Source organism: Gadus morhua, chromosome 14 (genome assembly GCF_902167405.1).
Source record: "Gadus morhua chromosome 14, gadMor3.0, whole genome shotgun sequence".
Lineage (NCBI taxonomy): Eukaryota > Metazoa > Chordata > Actinopteri > Gadiformes > Gadidae > Gadus > Gadus morhua.
The window spans coordinates 18,140,225-18,161,882 of NC_044061.1; the positions used below are offsets into that span (position 1 = coordinate 18,140,225).

General features: G+C 40.1%; 1 protein-coding gene across 1 annotated transcript in view; it reads left to right on the plus strand.

Annotated features, from left to right (window-relative positions):
* Window positions 1-12,201: 12,201 nt before the first annotated feature.
* glceb (glucuronic acid epimerase b) overlaps window positions 12,202-21,658 on the plus strand; it is a 43,501-nt gene continuing 34,044 nt past the window's right edge. The window contains exon 1 of the mRNA XM_030376847.1: window positions 12,202-12,361. The gene's annotated coding sequence lies outside the window, so the exon portion shown is untranslated. The remainder of the gene's footprint in view (window positions 12,362-21,658) is intronic.

A 21,658-nucleotide genomic window follows, 5' to 3' on the forward strand; every position in this document is an offset into this window, starting at 1 on the left:
TCGAAAGATTTTTCTACAAATGCACCAAAATTTGGTTTGATTGAGAAGTTTTATTTTGGTGAAGAACAGATGTTTCAGGATTGTCCATAAATAAATCCATGAACACCCACTTGATGTATAGCCTAAAGTACACAGCTATATAACCATCATCAGTTTGTATTTTTATTTTATAGCAGGGCTCAATGTACAATTATGGATCCCATTCCAGTTTAGCAGCATGTGGGGTAATTTAATGGCGTTACAGAGACTCTGCCATTATTTTTGTAAAACAAATGTGGTTGTATGTGTGTACCAAAAATATAATGATGTTAACGTCTGAGCACAACAAGTAAAGGAGAAACGAGCATACCCTGACTTATGCCTGTAGCCATTCATTATTCATACTAATTAATGTCGGCAGTTGGGAGCACAACCCTGTAATGCAACACTGATGCAGGCAAGACATACGTGCACACTAATCCACCGGGTATAAATGTAGACCTACGGACTTCCTCCTCTAAACCACCTTAAAGTCTCTTATCTTTAGACTCTATTATTCTTGTTAATGTTGCCATGCAATGCCAGCGTACTTGGGTTTGTCTTGGGGATCAAACCAGAATAATGGTTGTTTCTGAATACAAAAAGGCACATTATTAAGTTTTGTCCATTAATGGTCTCTTCCCTGGTAAAGAAAATCGTTGTCAATTTTCAGTAGTCCAATAGCTGTACAACAAAAACAAACACACAATCAAAATGAAACTTGCACATGCCAGTTAGGTGATATCAACTGTACACTTTGTTTTCTTAATAATTTTCTTAAAAGGCCCGGGGCATTCCCCTATCGTTCTCAATGGGTCTTCCTTTACAAAGCAGTGGAGAAGATAGATGGGAAGTAAACACAAACTTGATAGCAGTGGAATGAAGGGAGAAAGAAGGTCACATGCTGCTTAGTGTTGATGGTAATGCGCTCTGCAGCCTTGTACTACAATTAAAAATTAATGAGCTTCCTCTGGCCCGCTCAACTACAGCGGCCAGCCTTTGTGTCTGTTTCCCTGTCAAGCCTTTCTATCCATTTGTTCTTCCTTTACAGAAACACTGGTGCCATCATTCATACTCATAATAGCTTCCTACAGGGTTGCAATACCCAATACACGCAAAAATATATCTAAATAATAAAAATGGCTTTATTAAATTATTAATTATATTCCTGGATTGCCAGAAATAGTCCTATGAGCAGCAAAGGTAGCCAGAAATAATAATATTTTTTTTATAACGGCATCATGTAATCATCTTACAGTAAACCATCCTAGCCAGTGCTGTCAGACAGGCAACTTAAATAATTCCTTAAAAATTCTGCATAAAACAGCTCCTCCTCTAGACTCATTCATTATCGAACGTAACTGCAGCAATCAGATCACGAGAAGCACCGCACGAGGTGACCTTCTAATCCCATTTAGGAAAAGCACATTTGGTCAACAATCATTTTCTGCTAGAGCAATACAAAATGGAATTCACTGCCCACCACTATCAAAGTTATGCATACATACTCCCCCTTTACAGCACACCTTAAAACATGGCCATCCGACAACTATAACTGCACACATTAATCTTGAGACACGTGAGAGGTGACGTTCATGCCCTGCCTTGTATGTGCTTTGAATGTGACCTCTGTTGCCTCTTTTCCCTTGTCCATTGTTTTTGTTGCAACTGCCTCGATGTCTTTGCCATCACCTGTGCTTGTTTGTTTGTTCTTGCTCCATTTGTGTGCAATATGGTAGTCTTTTCCCCTTTTGCTTAGGCCTGTTGTCATTATAAATGTAATGTAATGTATTTTATTCTTATTTTCTTTTTATTTTACTATGTATTTTAGGTTGCCTATTGACAATTGGCCGGGGACTACTGGCTAAAGCTGCTACTATTACTGTACAGTTAATCAAAGGGGACTGTCCTCGAAACTATAAACAAATAATAATAAAATATGAAACATGCAAATGCAAGGTGAATCGCACTAATCCACAATTGTGGGCTTTTAAATGTTCTGGTAATGCTACAGCATACTAATTTGTATTGTTTAGTACTCACCTGATGGTGAGGCAGTTCAGGGAATGGGGGAAGACTCTGGACAGACCTGGTAAGCCCAAACGGGTAGTGCGGGTGAATTGGGAACGTTTGGAGGAGGCCCCCGTCCTACGGATCCTTCAACCCACACCTCCGGTGGAGCTTTTCTGGCATCCCTGTGGAGGTTGGGGGCATTGAGATTGGGCAGTGTTCAAAACTTCCATTGCAGAAGCTGTGCCTTTAGCCTCAAGTCTTAGGTGCCTCAAGGGGTGGTAACCCTCGGATACAGCGGTGGACAACTGTGGTCAGGGAAGCCACCCGACTGAAGAAGGAGGCCTTCTGGGATAAATCATCCCGGAGGTCTCCTGAGATAGTTGCAGTGTACCGACAGGCTCAAAGGGCTGCAGCCGCTGCTGTGTCAAAGGCAAAGCAGCGGGTGTGGGAGAACTTCGGAGAGGCCATGGAGAAGGACTTTCGGTCGGCACAAACGTGTTCCTAGAAAACGATCAGGCACCTCAGGAGGGGTAAACAACTCCACAGTGCCCCAGGGATTGATGAGATCCATCTAGAAATCCTGAAATCTCTCGGTGTTGAGGGGCTGTCTTGGTTGACACGCCTATTCAACATTGCTTGGGAGTCCGGGACAATGCCAAAGGAGTGGCAAACCGGGGTGTTGGTTCCCCTGTTAAAAAAGGGGGACCAGAGAGTATTGGCCAATAACAGGGGTTTCACACTACTCAGCCTCCCTGGTAAGGTCTACTCCAAGGTGCTTGAAAGGAGGGTTTGCCCGATAGTCGACCCTCCAATTAAAGAGGAACAATGCGGTTTCCGCCCCGGACGTGGAACTACAGACCCGCTCTTACAGTAACTCTCGCAAGGATCATGGTGGGGGCCTGGGAATATGTCCATCCGGTCTACATGTGTTTTGTGGATCTGGAGAAGGCGCATGACTGGGTCCCCCGGGAGATACTGTGGGAGGTGCTGCGGGAGTATGGGGTGAGGGGGTCACCCCTTAGGGCCATTTGATCTCTGTGCCTCCGAAGCGAGAGCTGTGTCAGTTGCGTTCCCGGTAGATGTTGGCCTCCGCGAGGGCTGCGCTTTGTCACCAAAACGGTTTATGATATTCATGGACAGGATGTCGAGGCATAGTCGTGGTGGTGAGGGGCTGCAGCTCGGTGGTCTGAGGATCTCATCGCTCAGCCGGTGACCTTCAGTACTCACTGTATCGGCTTGCCGAGGGTGAAGCGGATGGGATGAGGATCAGCTCTGCTGAATCTGAGGCCATGACTCTCATGACTCCGGATGAGCGGTTTTGAAGACGAGATGACATGAGATACACAACTATGACTTGTACGTTTATGGTTTACAAGAAATATTGTTTGATTGCAGTTTGTCTTCCCTAAGAGATCTTGGATCCTAATGTTATTGTGTGCACATTACTGATTTCTCCACTATTAAATAACATGTTGGTGTTGTGTGCGTGACTGTGTGTGTGTGTGTGTGTGTGTGTGTGTGTGTGTGTGTGTGTGTGTGTTTGTGTGTGTGTGTGCGTGACTGTGTGTGTGTGTGTGTGTGTGTGTGTGTGTGTGTGTGTGTGTGTTCGTGTGTGTGTGTGTGCGTGTGTGTGTGTGTGTGTGTGTGTGTGTGTGTGTGTGTGTGTGTGCGTGCGTGTGTGTGTCTTTGTGTGTGTGTGTGTGTGTGTGTGTGTGTGTGTGTGTGTGTGTGTGTGTGTGTGTGTGTGTGTGTGTGTGTGTGTGTGTGTGTGTGTGTTCTGTGGCGAGAAGGCAAAGGGGCTAGATATAACTTTTATGGGATTAAGAGCTTTGGTAATTTGCATGGCCTCTCTATGTGTTTTAAACATAAGGAGCACATTTACATCATTTAACATCAATTATTCCATTAATAAGGGAAGAGTATCAAAAGGTCTCACTCCATTTGTTGTTCTTTAAATTCCGCAATTGCAGCCTTTCTTCATAATATAGCAGCCTTAGCGTTATGAAAAGGAAACACTTAAAACCAAGTTATAATTCATATTTTTCTTCTAACTAAAAATGCATATCTATTAAAAGTATTTGATGTACTTCTTGTTTATTGCTTAATCAAATGCCTTTTTTAATGCCTAAACAAAAAGTCAGTACTATTTGGGAAATGATTTTCTGTTGACCCTCTTTATTACAATTACAGTGTGGGGTGTTATGCTGAATCATCTTATCACCTTTAGCCTCCAAAGTAATCTTTTATGACACTGGCAAGCTGTTTGATAACTAGGGGGGGGAAGAATTCTTGTATTTGAGGCACTAAAAACGAGTCCTTATGGACTCACCAGAGACATAGCAGATTTCATTGCCACCAAATAAAAGATTTCTTCCTCATTCACAAACCATTTAATTTCTCTAATCTGTATTTCCCGCCTGTCGCAGGCCAACAATGGAGCTGAAATTTGGTGGACAATATGTGTGGTTGCAGGGGAGACATTGTTTGTGGTTCTTTGTAGCATCCTTTCTTACTGACAGCCCTGTACAAGTAAAACCAATACTGATATTCACAGTTGTAATTATACCAATAATAATATAACAAAACCAAACTTTTTGGCCCTTATGTTTACACCTAAATATCAACAGAGAAACCAAACAAAAAAACACAGCAAAAAGAAACCCCAGCAGATGGGTTCTTATGGCAGCTTTGGCTTTATATATATGTAATGGGCTGTCAATAACAAAGGATGCTAGAATTATTTTGATTCAGCAATTATTGCGTTTAGGCGCTTTTGAAGGTACCAAAAGCGCTTCACATAGTAATTATCTGTGTGTGCGTGGGGGGTGCGGCAAATCATCCACTACTAATGTATAGCACCTTGGTGATGCACGACTGCCAGTATAATGCAGAACACTCAGCCCCCACACACTGGCTGGAACGTTTAGGGGGCCATGTTGCTACTTGAGTCAGGGTGGGAATTTGGCCAGGAGACCGGGACTGTAAGCACCCCTATTCGTGCGATGTGTGCCAAAGGATCTTTAGTGACCACAGAGTGTCACGACCGAGTCATGGTACTTTTCAACATGAGATTCTCTGTTTCTGTACTGGAGCATTGGGGATATTCCATAGCACCCCCTACTGGCCTACCAACACCTCTAACAACACCAACTGTTCTCTGATCCAAGGATGGATTAGGACGAGGCCTGCTGAGCTTCCAGATAAGCCAGGATTGCTTTATGCTATCCATGGTGCTGCCTAAAATGATCCACAAAAAAAACCTCTTCACTGCAACCTCCCATATTTATAATGTTATATATTTAAAGAAAAATGGATTGCCAAGCCCACAGTCTTCTTGTGGCTTGGAGTCTGCATCGATGATCAATGCTGTCAGCATGACTGGGGAGCGAAAGAGAAATGGAGTGAGGCGGGCTCTATGGAGAAGCCAACAATGGAGTCACCCTTGTCTTGATGAAAAATAGTGTGAGTAAACCTATTAACGATCATATTACAAAACCACTATGCATTATCTTATAGGGGATTTTGCTTAAAGCCGTAATAGGTTTTTGGGTAGTATATTCCTTTAAAATGAAATACATTTTGTTTTCGTTCTGCCTCCTCTACCTTGTGCAAACGTCAATCAATCATCCTGTTGGCTTGCTGTGAATGGGTGTCATTTTCTCCCCTCCATTCAGGTCCATGAAAGCAAGGAGGACTAACCCCCTGTCTCAAATTGCAAACCCCATCACTATACCTGATGCTGTGTACACCTGAGCATGAGCTACCCATTCTGACAAGTACCAAAACAACATTGATCTTGTAAATATGAGAAATAAAGGGTGATCTCATGTTGTGATGTTCAGTAAATGTGAGCTAATGCGTGGAGCTTGGCAGGTTAAACATGGCAGAAACTACCTGCCAGTGGTTTCTCAATCCACCAAACCGGCTCTCAGAAAAAGGAAATGAATGTTGAAGCTTTTTGATTGATTGCAACTAAAATAGCTGAGCTTTCATCCAGCTTTCATCATAAGCTGCTGGCTTCAGCAGCTCCAAAAGTGAGCATGGTAAAGATGATAAAAGTATTATATCAACAAATTTACTGAGCAAACTTTGCATGCCTAGACACTTTTAGCATAAAACTACCATACTGTCCATCATCCATCTTTGCTGCCGTTTAATTAATTTGTATAAACTGGAAACTGTGTTTTTTTTGTGTTGGTTGTCGGTTGAAAACTAGAAAAGTTCGAGAAAACTCATTTTAAACATGCATTATCAAAATAATTCTTGTTTTCCTGTCTATTCGTAGAAATGAATAGAAAGCTAATTATTATTATAATTATCATTCATTTATTTTCATTCTATGCACCGTTTATACAATCTCTCCCTTTGTCCATGAGCCCCTGCATCACAACTGCTTAAAGGAAATTAACAAACACTGTAAGCCATTGCCCATGAATGTTTTATGACCCGGGGAGACCGGAGACAATGAGAGACAGGAGAAGCACGGTGACTCTGCTGCTGGGGAATCAATCAACTGTCACTCATTCAGCAGCCATGGCAGGCGAAGAATGTGAATGCCGTCTTCCTCGGCATGTCATCAGCTGCTTATGGGGAGAGGGGTCGGATGGGGGAGGAGGGAGGACTAGTACGAAGCAGTAGTGAACCCTCAGGCTGATGAGCGGCAGCCAGGAGAAGTTGTCATTGTAAGCAGCAAATCCAGGAAATGGTTGTCCAAGGTTGGATTCTTGTTAAATTCAAGGAGGTCCATGCATGTTGATAATATGACTACAGTCCACTCCTCCTCCACCACCAATTTTGCCCATTCCTTGTCAACACTAGCCCCACCACACAATGATGGCCACTATTTATCATAATGCTAAAAGGCTTGTGTCTGTTGAGTTCATTACACATGAGTCAGGGTGTGTCCTGATGTGTCTAGGTCGTTGCTTCCCAGATGTCTGCTCCGCTGCTGAAATAGTCTCTGGATGTTTGTGAGACAGAATTGCATAGGTAGTCGATATCAATGGATAGGAAGGAATTTGTTTATCGGGTTGCCATGGATACCACAGAAGGTCAAAACATGGTCAAAAAAGGTAAAAAAAAAAATCAAAATACGATTTCTCTATGTTTTTTTGAGTATCTGTTTATGTGAACTCCGAATCACCATACATACAGTAAATATGTTGAGCACTTGCCATCAATTTATATTTTACCAACAAGTTTGGAAATTAAACACATTCTTAATGAAATCGTAACATTTTCCACAATCTTTTACGTTTCCCTAATGTTAATAGTATCTAGACCATTTTCCACTTTCAGACATTGCATTTTTAATTCGTTACCTTGGCTTTTTTTTTTGTCTAGCCACTCAGCTTACTTTGCTTCTCTCATCAACTTAAACGCCTCATCTGCTGTGTATACTCCCAGCCTGGTGGGTCTAGTTGTACAGAAAACTTTTCCCCTCACTGCACCCGTACAGACAAAATATGGTCTGAACGGTACACTTAAATTAAGCGGGTCATGTATTAATTTGCCATACCAGATTTATATCAAAAGTTATACGTTTCTTGCATGAGGGATTCAAACATTCTCTATTGTATTGATTATAGAGGAGATGCATCGTAAAACCATCCCCATGTCAGCTTAAAATAATGGAGTTAGGTTTATTCTGAATTTCACAGATAAAGTTTTTAGAATGTCTAGGGCAATGGTGAGACTCCTATCTTCTCATATTCCTCCTTCTTCTCCTCATCATCCTCCTGCTTCTCCTCCTCCTCTTCCTCTTCCCCCACAACCTCCTCAGTCCTGTCTGTCAGTTATTTCTCTTTTTCTTGTGCCTCGGGTGATATCAGATAGGGGAGAGCAACACATTAAAGCAGTGCCTCTTCCACCCCCCAAAGTGAGAATGAGAAACTGCAGCAGAATACCAATAGCTACAGATCAAATAGGCTGAAGGGATTCTGAGTGACTTATCTCAGCCTCTCAGTTAGCTGGGTTGGAGTCAGTGCCTGCTACGACCCATACATAGGAACTGAGACCCAGTGAACCTGTGACTGCAATGTAATGAATAAAACACATGCACGCACTTGCATGCATGGACGCATGGTCCAACACGCACGCACGCACGCACGCACGCACGCACGCACGCACGCACGCACGCACGCACGCACGCACACACGCACACACACACACACACACAAAAATGTGCATGCGCAAAAATGTATGCATACATCCACACACACAGCCCCCCCCGACAGACACACACACACACACACACATCTGCCTTACTCCCTTCTTCGAAGTAAAGAATTAAATGTAGTTCTATATTACATTAATAATAATAATAATAATAATAATACATAATTTAAATTTTTACTTCACATTTCTCAGCACCATTTAAGATTGATTTAACAGCAATTATTTAAGATAAATAAATGTCCTTTTTGTATGGTATTGAATCTGAGTTCTTGTGCTTTTTAACAAGCTTTGAGTGCCTGGTTACAAGCAAGAATGATGTATTTTGGTGTTTTGACGTTGATTTCAAATAGCATTATATTAAGAAGCCTGATATCCCGCCCCTTGTTTGGGACACATCGTCCTTGACAGTACACGTCCTTAGAGACTTTCTGCCAAGCTGAGAGCCAAACATCTCTTCCATTATATTGTGCTTATCCAACCCCTAAACACTTTTATTAAAGGGGGAAATGTTTATTTTGTCCCATTTGTTTTGCGGTGCTGGGATTGAGATGGAGAAAGAGGCTGGATTGACTGAAATAGAATTAATCTGCACGGTTGAGTCCCTGAACTACTAAATACATTAAATCTCATGATTCCCTCTGCATTTGGATTTTTTGGTTTATTTTTTACAACATCTTTTAACCACTTTTAAAGTCCTTTGTTTCCTTGTATTCCGGTGGTGGCATGTTTCTGCACAGTACATGCCCGGTGGCATGTTTCTGCACAGTACCTTTAATCGATAAATATAATTTGTTAAGGAGGCAATAGCATTGTAGTAGTCCATCATTATGGAGACTTGCTCTGTCATCATGACAACAAAGCCAAGTTTTTTTTTGAAGATGGCAATATCCTCTACTATTAGTATAGTCCTTGATAGCAATTACATTAGAACAGTAGTCTAATGTTTTAGTGTTTTACTATGCATCACATTGTGTTTTTTGCAACGGCATGGACTTGGTTACATAAAGATGGAATAAGCTTCAATCATCACAAAGCCTGCTTATAATTTAGCCCTGAGGGATTATTTACTTTTCATTAATATTCATGAGAATACAGCTGAAATTGGAGAGAGTGATAATGGGATACAATATGAGCATGTATCCTAATTCTTGCGATGTACGTATGTATACACACCCTCACTTTTTGTGATGAACTCGTCTTCCAGTGTTTTTTGTATCTTTCAAACTACAACAAGATCTTCTTACATTCTAACTTTTTAAAATTTTCACAAAATGTTTTCATTGGCTTATTTGAGTTGATATTCTTATTAATGTTGTGTCTGTTGTTAATTTTTGTAGTAGTCTATATTCTATGTCTATTTGTATCATTAAGTATCAACACGTATACATACGTGTACTTGTTTGACTGTCATGACACTCTCATGACACCAGACTAAATATACATATACATTTTGTCTCGTGTCGACCCAAAATCATTCAATCTAATTATATGTTATTGTTTAGATAAAACCAAGAAGGATATTAGATTTATATAAATAATTTAATATAGCATAGACCAGTGGTTCTCAACTTTTTATAGCGCGTACCACCTAAGAAAATATTTGTTTCCCCAAGTACCAAGACTATTATAAAATATAACAAAATACAGGCCCTATTCATCTACGCACAGCCCATGCATGAGGCACATTTATTCTACAATATTATTTATGGTAAACTGTTGTCAGCTGTACAAAGTGGTAGTACTAGAACAGACAAACACACACACACACACACACACACACACACACACACACACACACACACACACACACACACACACACACACACACACACACACACACACACACACACACACACACACACACACACATACACAACCACAGCAAGTGTGAACATGAAGAACAACAACTCCATACCAACAACCTGATGACAAGTGAAGAGAAGTCTTTCTCACACTGATATGTGGTCGCAAAATAAAATATACAGAGTTCAGTGATGGTGTGATTCAGATGCCTCGGACGCCAGCTTTCAGAGTCGGAAGTTGGGAAATCTCCCAGCTTTCTTGCGGCATTTCTCTGAGGCACGCCCCCTTTTTGTCTTCATCTCTCGGAATTCTGAGAGTAGGCCGAGAGCAGTGATGACGCTCTCAACAAAAATGGCTGCGCCCGTAAAGAGATTGATTTTCTTTGTATTTGTACCATATTGGTCATTTTCATGTCGATTGTAATTGGTCTTACACACATGATTACATTGCTTCTTTATTCCGGTCACCAATTAATGCATTGCACGGTCTTGCTGAGCGTGCAATACAATGTAAAGTTGTATTTGTTTTCGAGCTGGTTTGCTAAAGAGGCTTATGTATGAAGGTATTTTTGTAGCAAAAGGCTTTAGCATGGGTAAACTAGAGTCACAAATGACTAACAGTAAATTTGAAGTTGTAAATATTTATTTTGCATGTGTACACTAAAGTCACAAATGTGTAACAGTAAATTTGAAGTCGTAAATAATTGTTCTACCAGTGTCAACACAAAATAGGGGCTACGAGTTCACAAGTCCTTTCTTAGAGATGCACAAATCCTATTCTGTGCATCACAACTTCAAAGAGTCATGCACTTGACACTTTTGCTACAATCATTGCAGCGCAATTGGTGCAAAACACATTCACACATCCGTGTTTCATAATCTGAGAACATGCACAAAATTTGTGCAGTCGTAAACCCAAATGTGAACTAATGTATCAGTAGTTGCACATCTGTGAAATATTTCCTCACAAATGAAATTATATAGAACGCTATGTTCAATGAGCATTTTAATGAGCGAGCACAAGTCCATCGATACAACTGCTCAAATCTGCTGCTACAAGTCTCAGCTGTTGTTTTTCTTGATACTTTTGCAACACATCTATGTGGTACAAGTGTAGCAAAAGTGAACGCATCCGTATGACGCAAAGCGTTCGTGGGCGCGACAAAATTGCAGCATTAACCAATGAAAGTCACCGGCAGGGGGTGCATTTTTGTAACTACACTGGGACCATCCAAGCAGGCCATTAGAATACATTGAAGGACACTTGCGGCATGTTAACGGAATAATTGGGGGGAATCTAGTTAAACTAAGTAATTTAATTTGACATATTGTAAGATACCCAACTCCGTCGTGTAGGATGCCCTCTTGTCTACTTTCAAGACTCCAGAAAGTAAGAGTTTGCTTGGATTGTCCCAGTGTAGTTTGAAAAATGCACCCCCTCCCGGGGACTTTCATTGGTTCATGCTGCAATTTTGTCCCGCTCACAGACGCTCTGCGTCATACGGATACAAATCACTTTTGCTACACTTATACCACATACACGTGTTGCAAAAGTATCCACAAGAAAAACAACAGCTGAGACTCGTAGCAGCAGATTTGAGCAATTGTATCGATGGACTTGTGCTCGCTCATTAAAATGCTCATTGAACATAGCCATCTATATAATTTAATTTGTGAGGAAATATTTCACAGATGTGCAACTTCTGATGCATTAGTTAAAATTTGGCTATGAAACACAGGTGTGTGAATGAGTTTTGCACCAACTGCGCTGCAATGATTGTAGCAAAAGTGTCAAGTGCATGACTCTGTGAAGTTGTGATACACAGAATAAGATTTGTGCATCTGTAACAAAGGACTTGTGAACTCGTAGCCCCTATTTTGTGTTTACGCTGGTAGAAAAAATATTTACGACTTCAAATTTACTGTTACACATTTGTGACTTTAGTGTGCATATGCAAAATAAATATTTACGACTTCAAATTTACTGTTACCCATTTGTGACTTAAGTTTACGCATACTAAAGACTTTTGCTACAATAATACCTTCATACATCTCGTACCACCAGCGGCACGCGTACCACAGTTTGAGAACCAATAACAAAATAGTAACAACGAGTTTCATTGGTTTCTCAATGCACCCACCCTCTCGCATTATCTCGCGATGATTGAGAAACAGCAGCGAGAGGCTCCTCGCTCTAATGTGTGGTCACACACACTCACTGTTGTGGAAGCAACGCATACAAGCTGGTGAACACAAGAGGAGACATTCTGAGAGAAATCGTCCCCAGTATAAACGTAGTGGTCCAAAGCAAGACATTCTTCGCGGCTCTTCGCTGGATTCTTTTTCTTGAAGTGAGTAAAGTTATGATATGTCTTGTTTTGTTCACTCCTCTAGTCCTGTCGCCTGTGTAACGCTAGCATATATTTTTTCAATTCAAACAGCAATACTTACAATTCACTATATCATCTGTCAGCCACAGACAACATCGTAAAACCTAGTCAACCACGTACATGTCATTACACGAAATCATGTTGAATTTGGAGGCGCTTAATATAGTGCTGTTGACTGAGGAATGTATACTCATGTTAGCTTGCATGCTAACATTGTATCTTACTAAAGTCCTCCTGTTGGCTGACTTGCTCCCCAAGGATAATGGTTGCAAACACAAGCGATATAGAATATTTTTAATTTTAGTTTTAAAAGGACGCCCCTCTCTATGTATCAGCAAATGTGAGCTATGTGATTTATGGATCACAATGTGTTGTGTACTTTCATTGTGAAGTAATTACTTGTAATATTGCATCTTGCTCGTGCATCTTCCGCTTTTTTGAAGTCGGTCGTATCTTGCCTGGAGTTTTGTATCAAGCCAAGGAAGAAATGCTTTTGCTTTCCAAGCATTTGTGGCACAACCTCACCAAACACTTATTAACTTTGTCTCACCATTGTCTCTGCGATTTTATTGGGACGGAGTGGTGCGTTGTATTGTACAGCAATTATATATTTTAAAAGGATCGTTTTTAAATACAGAGCTCTGACAATCTATCTTTTTATATTTTATAAAGGGCAATAACTGTTCAATTAAATGTCGCGACACCATGCATACATAAACAACACGTATAATTGCATACATTTATTCTGCAAAAATTACCTTTATCTAAACGCGCTGCATTTTCATTGTTTCTTCCACGTTTGACCCAGCAATCTCGGTGTCCCGCTCTAGTGCCTTCGATCAACCCATCTATTTGGCCGCAGCATGAAACGACAATGTCGTTCTTCTGGGTTGGCAGCTGTCTTATAAAGAGAAAATCATTTAGTACTTAAAAGCCGATGTATATATTTATGTTTGTGGGTTGAATCTTATTTCTCAGTTGTAATGTATATTCAGCTAAGATCCGTGACAGTCAAAATTGATCCACTAGCTCCCCACGTTCGGATATAATCAATAGCTCCAGTTACGATACTGTGAGTTTTGTAAAGTCATGCCTGTCTCAAGTGGATTCAACTATCGCAAAATGAATCTTGACTGACCAATCTTGTGTTTATGTCTCAATAAAGAGCAAGTCACGGCATCAGTTGGCTCCTTATGATGGTTATTCGCTATAGCTGGTGATTGTAGTCCATGCATTTATCCTTCAATGCATTAAACCTTTGAATCCTTTAATCTTATGTTGCTGTTTGGCTGTGGTTGTTAAATAGTGCTAAATTGTTTTAAAATTGCAGAAAGTAATGATTATCCGTCACCTGGAAAAGCAATTGCCCTGTGGCGATGTTTCATAGCAACGCACGTTGGTGCTGCAAGCCCCAATCTTGTACATTTGCCCTTGCTATGTATTAAAAATGTATAGATAACGTGCATAGGCTAATTAGTTAATCTCAAGCTAATGCTCTATATTTATTGAGAAACTGAGCCGGGAAATAGGTTAGTAGCATCGGTCATCCGTAACGTAGCAGAATCAGGTCTTTAGGCTTTTATATATTTTTGGGTGGATTTATTTATAGAGCTTTATTTAATAAATCTTTAGAGATATGGGTCTTGACTGATTGTTGTTTGAAACTCCTGATGGTCTTCCACGAGTACAGAAGAAGACATACTGCCAATAATTAAGCAACAGTGTTTAAGTGTGTAATTTCTGATCCTTCTTTCTATTTTAATTGCGTGATTGAAGTGTAGAAATGCCACCATCTCCATTGCTGCAACAGTCATGAAACGCTTTCTAATCATAGTACTAAAAATAATGTAGTAACATATTTGTAAGTATTGCTTATAGCCTTTTCTGCTATAGAACTTTGGACACTTGTTTTACTTTGTTCCAGCTTTGTAATGGTTCCTTTAGTGGCCTGTATTACAATCTTCAGGTGGCAGAAGAAGGGGGCTTATCTGCAGTGATTTGTCTGTGAAAAACAAAGCAGATGGCCACTCTAAACTGCTGCTTGCCCCCATGCTAGGTATTTGAACAAAAAATCCTCTTTATATTGCTTTTTTGCTTTTCATTGTGCCCAGCAAAGCTATGTGGCAATGGTTAGCCTAAACATGCTGCTTTGTGTTCTGTGAACCATTACAATGTTGACAAATTTCTTATCTTCAGTTAAATTTTACTGTTCAAAATACAAAATGTTTGCAGTGTTAAGTAGCTGCAAAACGTTTCATTATCTACGGGTGTATATATATATATATAGGGCATTTTGGTGTTTTGATTAATAGGAATTTAATGTTTCAGTTCGTTCTAATTTAGTATTCCTTGCAATGGGGTGTCTAGAGACCAGACAGTAGAGTAACTTTGTATGATCTTCAGTTATGAGGACACAACCTTTCCATCCAAACTGCAGGAATGTTCACTGTGCTTAATCATTACTCCAGTTATGTGGAGATTGTTTGAATTGGTCTAGCAAACTTCTGGAGCGGTTGGCTCATGCTCAGGCCTTTGTCTCTCATACAGGGTGAGTAGTGCTAAGCCTAGTTCATCCCGCGGTGCCTCATAAAGGGCTAATGTAACAAGCCCTGCCCTGTTTTTAGCTCCTAGCTGGACTCTTCCTTTAGGCTGCACGCCACTGACCATGATCAGTGGTCTCACTGTGACAGTTGGGAGGGGGGCCTGTTATGATAGTGATGGTACTCATACTTAAGAAGAGGTGAGAAGAAACCACCCACAATCTAATTAAAAGTGGGCTAATGATCGGCAATGTGTCCAGTTCGAATGGTAGCGTATTTGTCAAGAAATTTAGGAAGACCTTTTTTAAATGGAACCTATCTAACACCAAAGATTGAAAATGTAAAAGACTGTTTGAAGCTTATGTTATACTTCAGTAATTATTGTAGCCTAAATAGTAGAACTACTTGTCAAGTCAAATTTCTCAGATTGCTTATTTTATTATTATTATTATTATTATTATTATTATTACTTGCAGTAGTAAACTATGGCATTTCTTCAAAGTTTGCATTTCCTGGGACATGGTTGATAGCATGTGCATTAAAGCACACATCCATATTTGCTGTTTGTTTCTAGGCTTTTTTTGTAGTCAGTCATTTATTTATTTTTAGTACATCAACTGGATCGTGCCTGTATCACAATATACTGTGTTTTAACCAGTACACCAAAGATAAAAATAATGAAATGCACTGGGTCTTATCACCTTGCGATATGTTTTATTTTCCTCTCACTTTCCTATGTTTTCTAAAACCACCATTTTGACAAGCTGCATACCAATATTCTAGCCATTTTATAACTGGCCACTTCTTGCAAGAAACTCATTTTTTCCTTAAAGCCATTTAAAGTTGAATGCTCAATTATTTAAAGTAGTCATCCTTTGGTCTTGCTGTGCTTTGTTTAGCTGACACATAAATTTCGCTGCTAGCTTTCAGAGCATTGAAGTGGCTCCAGTGGCCTGAGTTAATGTGAGCAGGCGACTACCCCATCCTACCACTTCAGAGCACAGTAGTCTTTCTGTTGGAGCCCTTGGCATAAAGGCCTTTTGCCACCCCCACATAAAGCATTGAGTTTATAGTCGCCTTTCGTTATCGTGGAAAAATGCCATTGAACGTTCTCCTATAGATACCGTAGGTTGTGAGTTGCATCACAACTATAATCACTTTTTTACCCAACATTTGTGTTACAGCCAATGGTATGCCAGTTCTTCTTCCTTGTCCGGGTACTTTTCATAAATGTCAAATGCTTCTTTGTCAACACAACTTGGTAGTTTAAATTTGTATTTTCTTTTTTTGACATTCCCTGAGAGAAAAACTTTTATAGATGTTTCAAAGAATAATTCTTACCAGTGAGCTTGAACTCTATAACCATCCGATGTTGCCAACTGACCAACTTCAACTGCACACATGTGTTCATGCTGTTGGGTATGCTATGTGAGGCTTTATCAGCCTTTTCTATTGTACATTTACACTGAAGTTTGTAGCCAACTAACATTTGGCCTTTCAGTTTCAGCTCTGCACTGGATGTTGCCAGTCGGCAGTGTCGAAGCGGTCTGTGGACTCTGCTTGTCTGGTCATGTAACCTCTTGTTCATGTAACCTCTATACTTGTCATCCAGGCAGTGTAGCCAATTCAAAAGCGCATGCCCAGACAACTAATACTTATCTCTCTGAAGGCCAAATCCGACCCAGGTATGGCTCCCTTCACCCATTCTCTTGGTTAAATACCAACCCCTTCCACTACAAAAGAGAATGGCCTAAATCAAACAGACGATGAAACAAACGGATACTAGAGATGTGAGTTTACCTGTTTTAGGTCACTTTAGGTCAGCACACACACAAAATAAGTAATAATAACAAAAAAGGATAAATTGACGGGAGACATCCCTCAGTCCAGTCACTTCCAAGCTACAGCTGAGGCTACGTTAGCCATTATCCATGCCGTTCATTGTGTGAATCGGCACATACAATTATGCATTATATGTGCATGTTTGCTTCATTTCACCAACATAGGGTTTCATGTGCTGCTGCTTTAGCATACTTGGATTGTCTTTTGTCCTAGTCGTACATCATTTATAATTCTAAAAGTAATCCATCCATTCCTGAACGATTACCATAGTTAAAGCCCAACCAAAGGGCTAATGAAGGATTGAGGATGTCGTCCTCATGCTATCTGAATAACTGGAAGTATCATACCAGATACCTGTGTCCTTCCCCCAGAGCCGTCTTTTAGGGCTGCTTATCTCTGCGCAGCATCACTCCGGGTTTATTACAGTGCTGCCTGCAGGCACTTCATTTTATATTTTGACGCCATTTTTCCTTCATTCCCCCTTCAAGTCCTATGAGGGAAATTGTGTTTTTCAACGGCTTGATTTGATTGGTTGGCCATTAAGTTACTTATTTTCCAATTTGTTGGGGGTTAAAAGGGTTTATTGTGCTTTTGAAATTTGGTAATTTCTGGATAGATGCATCTGCAAATTGGGGTAGCATCATGTTAATTTAAGGTTCTAGTGTGCTGTAAATATAATGGATGGAAGATGCAAATGCCATTGTATTCTTCTCTTTACCAGCATGTTTCAGTTGAGGCTACAAATATTAGATTCTTCGGTTTGTTGTGTCTGGAAAGTAGCATGAGGCAATTTAATAGCGGGAAAGGTGCGCAACAGACTCAAAGCTTTGATTTTACACTGAGGTAATCGTGTATGTTTCTTTTATTGGCTCCCCACTGATCCCCAAAAATCCATATCTTGTCTTGTTTTAGGATAGTTTAACTTCAAACTTACTATTGCATTTATCATACGGTCGACCTTGATAATGTTATTTGAATTGTTACATTAGACCGAAAGGGGAGCTTTCGGTCTGATGTATTGGGCAGTTAATTTAATAACTTGTGTAAGGCATTACCTTACTGTGCACTTTTTATGCATTGCTTTACTGGGGCCTAAAAAAAAAAGATTTGGTTCCTGTTGGTCGTCAGTTGAGGTCATGGGTAGGTAGGGAATTTATTTTATTTTTTCCAGCGGCAGCGAATGATAGGTAGGTTGTTTTCATTTAAAAACGAGAAAATTCGCTCATCCTTGTATAGAATGGAGAGGTGCTGTACCAAAACGTAATTATAGTTTGCATCAAAAAAAAGAAAGAAAAAGCTTATAAAATATTTTGGGTCACACACAAATTGACAGGGTCGGTCGGAAACCGGAACCAAACAAAAACATTTTTTAGGCCTTTATTCCTGTTCTATTGGCATTATGTTGCATTTACAATTTTATTTTGCAAACTTTATTCTGCAACGGTGAAGAAACTATAATAATTCCAATTATTGACAATTATTAGGACTAGTTTGTTTGTAATCAATTCCTATCCATTTTTCTGCTCTTATAATAAAATATGATTATTATATCTAACTGCATTTGTGCTGAGTGAAGCAGCGACACATGCAATAACCCAGCAGATGCTCCTGTGGGCTGATAGTAATGAGGTATCAGTGTTTCCCTGGTCACTGCCACTCATTTATTACATTTGTGTCAGGGTCATTGTGTCGTCTCATTTCGTTTACACCTTCACTGCCTCATCACAAATGCAGGCCCTGTCTGTTTGCCTGCAGTAAATCCATGGGTTGCTGTCTTTGGTTAAACGTGGAAGGGGATTTGCCATTCTCTGTACATTTTTGGGCTCTCTGAGGAATTGAAATAAGGGGCCTTTTCTGTACCTCTGTCAATGTGGTTCTTTGCACTGTCCTCTCCACCCTTGGTCATTATTCAGTGCTTGCAAATCCCTGTAAGCAATGTGACATTGTTAGAGCCGAGTCTGTCTTGTTGAAACCTGTAATTTCCCTCTCTATTTAGACTACCATGAAGTAAATTACTTGTTGCACCTAACTCTGCCTGTCGGTCCACTTTTAGCCCTAGAAGACTTAATAATACTTGTAGCTGTAGTTTTACGAAACTTGTAATACTAAAAGGTGCCTCCTCCATATCATTGAATAAATACATGGACATTGTAAAACACTGAGAATCATTTATTGGTTGCTGATCATTATGTATTGGCTTGCTTTTTGTCTTTTTAAGAGATTTGTGAATGGCATCTGGTAGGTAGACTTATCATTGGGCATGCTACTCTGAAATTCATTCGGTCAAGATAAGCGATGTAGGGCTTAATTTCAATGCAAATACATTGAAAAGTGAAACCGTGTTTGTTTTCAGAGGATCTGTGTTGGGGCACACCCATTGTCAGTTGGGCAGCCAGTGTTAAGGGGGCTACACACCGCCCAGACTCAAACCAATGGCCAACTGCCTTTATCCGACCACTGCCTTGCCTCTCGTCTGAGCCGTTGCATTGAAACACACTGAGAAGACTACTCTCTACTACATAGTAGCGTGTGCGTTCTGAGCTTGTGCGAGATGCAGGCTCTAGTCTCGTGGCGCTAGTCCGCCCCTCCCACACACCACGCTGATACGCTGGTTGTAAGTAGGGATGGCCAAGGTTTTTCGAATAATCGATTATTCGAAATGACATGGGTATTCGACTTTAGCTGTAGCGGATTTATTTAATTTTTATTTAGTTAATTCAATATTATTCATTAGCTATATTAATGACATATTGTTCATAAACTTTATGTTTATGAACAATATTTAAAATATGTAAGGTAGAAAGAAAAAACACAATTGCAATACATTCGATACATTTTTGTGCCTTTGCGCATCACATCGTTTAAACTTGCAGGCAGGGTGCACACTAAAATAAATGGTGACCAAAAGAAGCGAAGTGTGGAAATATTTTGACCAGTTTGGTGAAAAAAAATTTGCAATGTAAGCACACAACCAATCAGAAGCCAGACGCCTCAGACGCCAACGCTCTAATACTTTTCATGTTGAATCAGACCAGACACCGTCCGTGCGGTTCGAAAAGCTTCCAACACAGCTGAATAAACAGAAAAGAGTCTGCCTAAACGTTTCAGATGGCCAACGGTTGGGCCAGTGTGTAGCAGCCTTTAGGGAACTGCAGAAGATATTGCAATAGGCGACATGTTTATTCTTGTTGCTGGTAAGATTCCAGCACTTTGATATCAAACTTAATTCTTGACCCTAGTGAATTAAGACGTTGTTAAACGACCATGCATAACTTGGTCTTTAGTATTTTAACTTTTTGGGTCCAGACATTGTTCCCAAAAAGATAGTTTCTAGTGTTGCACTGAAACTTCTTAAAGGACAGTACTGGTCTGCGTGATCAACTCATCGTACCAATCAATCCTGGCTACACTTAAACATCGCTAACATTATAATTTGTCCAAATTGTGCCCAGATTGCTGTGTCCACACACTTTATCAGATGCGAGCCTGATGATCTTGGGATGTGGTCTATCTCATTAGATCACAAGGTGAGCAAGATGCGATCTGGGATTGTCTAGAACTGACAGCTAATGCGTCCTGGCGTGATCAGATGATTAAAGTCGCATTGAAACAACGTGTTAAACAAAGTGTTAACGAGACTAGCCCGACTGAGATGTAAACTCTGTGGCTGTGCATTAGTCAATGCAATGAATACCAAGGATATTGTTATTATATACCAATCTTTTTTGTTTGCGATCCACTTGAAATGGCTCTGCACACAGCATCTGAGCTGAAAAGACCAGCTTAGCAAAACATAATGCTCTTCTTACGCATATCCTAGCATTTCTATGCATTTTGCTCCAATACAAACGTGTCACAACTCTAGGTTTGGGAAAGGCTGATTTAGTAAATGAATGTCAATTTGAGAGGGAGAAGTTATTGTTAAATGTATAATGATAAATACGTCTATTTCGTTTGAATGATTACCTGTCTGGGAGGGGTATATTATCATATAGCATCAAAAGTCTTTTTTAATCTGGCGGTTTTGGCTATTTAAAATTCTGAACTAGTCGGTGGCCTTTTGAGAGATCCAAGCGGCTTGTGGGGATGCAAACCTTGTCTCCATGCGGGAGGCAGCCTCTGTGCAGCCCCCTTCCCCCCAGACCTCACATCAATGTTGCCAGGCGCCTGAACTAGTTCAAAGCTCCTCTACAGAAATACTGTGGCTCGCTGTACGAGATTCAAGTTGTTGGTTTCGTGTCATCTAGTGTGTCATCTAATCTGTTTGTGGTTGTGTTTTGTTTGTGCGCTAGGGCTGCAACTCTACTCAACTCAAATAATTGTATCTATCTTATCTGTCTATTATTCTGACTATTTTTGTGTATATTCAGACTATTATAAAGTAGGGCTGGGCGATTAATCAACATTCGATCTCGATTTTTCGGGTCGAACGATCACGAAACGAATATAATCGCGTTTTCGAACAGCTGGATACATATCTGTACATTATTTTAGATTTAACATTTTCTTTTTGACCATTTTGTGTATTTTTTTAAGGCAAAAATTGAAAGTTCTTAGTTAATAAGTTTATTTGGGAGAGACATGCTGAATAAATATATCATGTTTTCAAACTCAAAAAGAATCGTTTGAATAATCGTGATTTCAATATTGACCAAAATAATCATGATTATGTTTTTTTTCTATAATCGAGCAGCCCTATTTTGCAGCCCGCTCTGATGCGCGAACTTCAAACTGCTCAATGATCCAATGATTTTCCCACCTGATAACAAGATGCATTCATTTGAGGTTTCATAAATGCTTGGGAGCCTATTACAATTGCACGTTCCTTTTGTTTTTTTGATGTGCCTTCTGGGTTTTCAAGTCTGTAGGTTTTGTC